Raw genomic sequence first — 6,118 nt, forward strand, 5'->3', positions numbered from 1 at the left:
GAAGTGAGTTTGCCTAAAGCAGTAAACACATAGATGTGCCGGCGAAAATTATGGTGAATACTATGCATAAAGCAGCTTTTTAATCAGTCTCTGTAGATGAATATGTGACACATGTGTCAGGTGATTTGTGTTTTTGATAGCATAACCCAAGAAAAGGAGTAATTGAAGAAGTTACAATCTGGCAAGCATACAACCCATTTTACATGGCCACGAGATTCATCCCATCCAGTTTTGCAAATTATCTTCTGACCATCTGACCAATTCCTTACCACACTTAACATGGTCAAATATGCTAAATCTTTGGTGTGTTTCCAGATTTCATGCTCTTATGAGCACGTGCTCTCTTTCTCTCTACTCTCATATATAAAATATATCTATATCATCTGTTTGTATCTATCGAATCTACTTATTTATTTTAAATTATTAAATGCTTAAAATGTTAAGCATCGTGTGTCTGCTTCCTTTTTTAAAATTTTTTTTTTATAAGCACTTTACCTTGTTTTCTTGAAAATATCCTCAGGCTCATTGAGATTTATTTCATAGTGTATTAAGATTCCTGGACAATTTGTTGGTCTAACACACAACCTCAAAATAAATAATCTTTATAATTTTAATAGAACATTCTCAAATTTATCTTCTTCAGTTGAATATAACAAAAGGAATATAAATATTTGGGCTTGTTTTCATATTTTCTTATAACTATTAATGTGTATTTGAAGCATAATACCAATTTGACCATGAAAATCCATTTAAAACTTTGACTTTTTTTCTTCCTTATTTATCTAATTCTCAGACGGTGATGGTCTAAAGATTTTGCCGAGACACCATTTCGCTTTGAATAATTTATAATCAGTGTGATTTTTCTGGTAGTGCTAGATGACTGATCATTTATTTATTACATGTCTGGGTGTTTTATATTTCAAAGTAGAATTTTAATGGGCATTAAATAAATTAGAATACATTTGACAATCATTGCAGATTAACTATATGTGGAGGCCTAAACCTTTTTTATTTTGATAAATGTGCACTGATAAATACATCACTGATAACTGCTGAGAATCTCATTAAAATGAGAGAAAACATTACAATGAAAAATCTCCTACTCTGTTATATAAAGTAGTCCTTTTAACACATCATAGATTTTGAAAATTTCCTGTTTGGTAAGTGCATGAATGGATTACAAACCAGCAGCTTCTCACTGAAAATGCCCATGCAATATTTAAAGTAAATCAATCTGTGATTAATATTTGCATTTTAAATAAAATGTATTATGAGGAAGTTGCATTTAATTTTCCAATCACAATGCTGTAAACTTCTTCAGCTGGTTGTTTTTCTCTTTTCAACTCTTAGTTATTTCACAGTCAATCCATCAGAAAGATGCCTGGGGGAAATCAAAGGTGGTGAAACCCAACTGCAAACCTCAGCAGCAAAGAAACAGAGGAAGAAAAGCAGTTCAATTGCTTGGCTAAAAAATGAAGTTTTTGAGGGATGCAGTGATATATATTTTGCTATTAATTGGGACTAAAGCCAGGGAGGCCAAAGGAGGCATTTGTCTGCAGTAGGGAATAGGGGGCTTCCCTAATGCCTCAAATTCTATTACTAAAGTTTGATTGCAGGGAGAGAGAGAGGAGGGAGTATATACATCTTAAAGGCATCATGGGAAAAGCAATTACTTTTATCAGGCAGGACTAAATTTTAATACCAATTGCATTTCTGAATAGTCCTAGAATCTCTCGGCAAATTATTTTTACCAATTTAAGATTAGGGTTCACCATTGGATAGTGGGAAGGATAATGTTAAATGGGTTGGCATGAACAAAATGATCGGGCACCATGGCTACCACATGGTATAAGGATTGGGTGAGTAACTGGCTTCTTGCTTGTTTTCCTTCTTTACCCATTTCCCCTCCCCCCCCCCAAAAAAAATGAAGTGGGAGGGTCCCAGAGATTAATGTCACTACTTACGGTTTTGTTGAGGACTGTCTCACAATGGGACAACTTCTTTCTAAAATTTACAGTGAAACATGGACTACGTTTGATTTCTAACACATTAGGATATAGGCTTCTCATATCACAAAGTAGTTTTAAGAATTGGGCAAATTATTATTCACAAAATCCTAACATACTAGGAAGAAACACTTTGGAATCAGAGACACCCGAATCCAGAAACACCAGTCCTAGGGTCATGGTAAAACCTTTTATCTTTTCTGAGTTCCAGTTTCCTCTTCTTTAAATTGTGGTAAAAAATGTGTGTGAGTTGATATGTGTGCATTTATGTAGCACAGAGCTTGGCACTTTGTAGGCTTTCCGTGGATTTTGCATCTTGGGGCCCCATTATCACAAATAAAATGGAGCTGGTCGAACTGTGTCAAAAATTAATCCAGTCACTGTCAGTTGAAAGAATTAAAAAGTTGGCTGCGTGCAGGTCTTGCTTGGCGTGTCCCTGAGCCACAGCTGTCACTGATAATTGCTGAACAGCTCAGTTAGCACGGTGGCAAGTTGTTGCTTTCAGACAACTTGTATATTTGAGAAGAAACTTCAAGTGATTTCAGAGAATGTACCTGAATTTCAATTAATTCTAAAAAGTGTCTCTAGCACTTTGATGACCTTGGATTTAAACTTTTTTTTCAAACTGTTTGACATAACCTGCTCTCTCTTTTTAAATAGTTAATATAGGATATAATGAATCTTTTTGTCAGTCAGAATACACAGTAGCCATTGTGTTACAGGTTGCATCTGTCAGGAAAGCAGTAAGAGTTTATTGCTCCACTTAAAATATGTAATGCTAGACATAATGTCTAAATTAGTTTTAAATTTTTTAAATTTAGAATGTATGGAACATGATTGGCCATGCTTAATAATTTAGCTGCTGCCAGCAACCGACATATAAATTTAACAGTAGGGACGGAGTTTGGGATTATAGGTGAAGTGGTTAAAATATGCATATAGAAAGGCTATTAGTGATGGGTGTGAAATTAGCTTTGGCCATGATGTGATATGTCGAGGGCTAGGGCCTTTCTGGAGCCTCTCTCAGGCCTTAATCCCTCCCTCTCCTCCCAGTGCTAAGTTTTCAATACCTCTCATGAATAATAATACTTAGGAGGACAAACCGGTAGTGACCGTCACTTCAAACTTTTCACTGATTATTCTCACAGAATGACTGTTTGCATTTTCCAGACTTTTCACTGATTATTCTCACAGAATGACTGTTTGCATTTTCTTTCACTTGAAGTAGATTCTTAGTTCTAGCCTGACGGAATCTGCATTTTGGAGTCAAGAGTTTCGGCTCTTTCCTGCTCTTTAAAGTACAGAGCAGGGATTCTCCCACTATGAGTGTATCAGCTCTCACGTTGAGACATTTGCTTTTTATCAGCGAGGAGGGCTCATTAAAACAGATTGCTCCAGAGACGACAGTAGGGCTCGGGAGTCTGTATTTCTGTAAAGTCTCCAGCTGAGATGAATGTTGCTGGTATGAGGATCACGCTTTGAGAACCACTGGCACAGGAGACGTGCTCCCGGTGGGATGCTGCTGCATGTTACAAATAATAGAACCCCCGACTACGGTGGCTTAAACAATAGAAATTGTTATCTTGCAAAATTCGAAATTCAGGCATAGAGAGTTCGAGTTGGTTCAATTGCACAAAGGTCATCAAGGGCCTGTGCTCTTTCCATCCTTCTGTGACATCTTTTTTGCGCTACTTATGTTTTCCTCATGCCACTGGATATCACTGGATAGCTCCAGGCCTTAGACACCAACACAACAGAATTCGAAGCAGAAAAGTAGAGAGGATAAAACAATATTTTTAGCTGGGAACACTCTTAACTAGCATTTTCACATCTACTCTTCCTAGTCTTTCTCATTTTCATAAATGGTAACTTCATCTTTATAGTTGTCAGGGCAATATCTGGGAGTCATTCTTGATTTCGGAAATAATTCATTAGCACAATTTGGCTAAAGAATAGCTTGAACAATAACCAAAACCAATTTCCTTTCTGTTGGTAATTAGTTCCTCTTCATGCTGAGTAATATTTCATGGCAAATTGGTTAGCACAATTTAGCTAAGGGGCTTAAACTTAGGAATTGCCCAAATCTGACTATTTCTCACAACTTTCATAGCTATAACACTATACATAGGTACAACCCAATATTCTTTATTTATTTTAGTTATTTTTAAATTAAGTTTATTGGGGTGACATTGATGAATAAAATTATATATGTTTCAAGTGTGCAATTTTATAATAACGTCATCTGTATATTGCATTGTGTGTTCACCACCCAAAGTCAAATCTTATGTCATCATATATTTGACCCTTAGTATCTAGGTTTTCTCTCATCTGGACATTCTCAGTTTTCACCTTGGCTTTCTTAAATTTATTCCCTGCACAAGAGCCAGAATGTTTCTATTAAAATGTAAATAAGATCATGTCATCACTCTGCTTAAAACCCTTCAATGCCTTCACATCTCCTAACAAGAACTGCGTTGTCACGCTGCCCTACAAGGCTGCTTAATGATTTGTTTCCCTCCCAGTCTTGCTGCCCCTTAAATATGCCACGTATGCTCTCACTATGGGACATTTGCTCTTTCTGTTCCTTTTCATGATCTATTTCTTACTTTCTCCAAGCCTATCTGCAATGTCACTTTCTCGGTGAGTCCTTTATCACTCTATTTAAAATTGCATCTCCGGCCTTGTTACTCTCTTTCCCCTCTCTGTCTACTTTTCCTTTAGAGAACTTATGACTACCTGCTATACTTTATCTTTTACTTATTTATTGTTTATCTATTTACTATTTATTTATGTTTTAGCTTCCTCTACTAGAATGTGACCTCTGTAACACTAGCAATGTTTGTTATTTTAATTGCTCTAGCATCAGAACTTAGAAGAACAACTGGCACATAGACATCACTAAAAAATATTTGTCAAATGAATGAATGATACAGTAATTGAAAATTAATATCATAATAAATATCAAGCATATACAAAGTAAAGACAATAGTATAATGGACCCCTTGTACCATTTGCCCAGTTTGATCAATGATCATCATTCTGCTATTCTTATGTCATCTAGCCAACCTGTCCCTTACTTAATAATAATTCAGTAGGGAGTCAATTCTTATTTTTGGGAGGAGGGGTTTAAAATTACATATATTGAAATGCATAAATCTTATCCTCACAATTTTTGACAAATGCTTATAATAAGTAAACCACATCTTTATCATAATATGAAACATTTTCATCTGCCCAGAAGGTATGCTATGTCCTTTCTGTGCCTGCCACCACCAACCGCCCTCCCAACCCAGGGAATGACTGTTGAGATTTTTTTTTTTTTTACCTTAATTTGGTTTTACCTGTTCTAGAACTTCATATATAAATTGAACCACAAAAATTAGGACTCTTCATTTTATTCTACCTTTTTGACTCAGAACAATATCTGTGAGATTTAGTCATGTTTTTTTGCATGTGTTGGCAATTAGTTCCTTTTCACGCTGAGTAGTGTTCCACTGTATAAGTATTTGTCATTCTATGCTCCCAATGGTGGACATTTGTCATCGTTTTATGGTTCCATACATGGTCTATCTAGCTGAATGTTTCATGCACATTTGAAAGGTATTTGTTTTTGGCTATTGTTCAAAAGGTAATATATACATTCTTTTGTAAGTCTTTTTGGGGGGGGAACATATGTTTTCACATTTCTTGGATAGATGATTAGGAGTAGAGGTCAAAGTGTTGGTATATGTTTAACTGTAGAACAAATGCCAAATATTTCTACAAAATAGTTGTACCACTTTATATTTCCATTAATGATGCTTTATGGTTTTAATCTGTATTTCCCTAATGGCAAATGATATTGTGCTTACTAGCTATTCATTTGTCAAGTGTCTGCTATAAAAATTCTTTATAAATTCTGAATACAAGACTGTGGTCAAGTACATGTTTTGTGAATATTTCTCCTAGTCTGTGGTTTGCTGTTAATTTGCTAAAGTCTCTTGATGAGCTATTTTTTAATTTTGAGAAAGTCTAATTTTTCATTTTTTCTCTCGCGTTTATTTCTTTTTGCTTTCTCTCTATGAAATCTTTGCTTAACTTCAGTCTTTAAAGACATTCTTCCCTGTTTTCTT

Source organism: Pteropus vampyrus, unplaced genomic scaffold (assembly GCF_000151845.1).
Source record: "Pteropus vampyrus isolate Shadow unplaced genomic scaffold, Pvam_2.0 Scaffold96, whole genome shotgun sequence".
In the NCBI taxonomy this organism is placed as follows: Eukaryota; Metazoa; Chordata; class Mammalia; order Chiroptera; family Pteropodidae; genus Pteropus; species Pteropus vampyrus.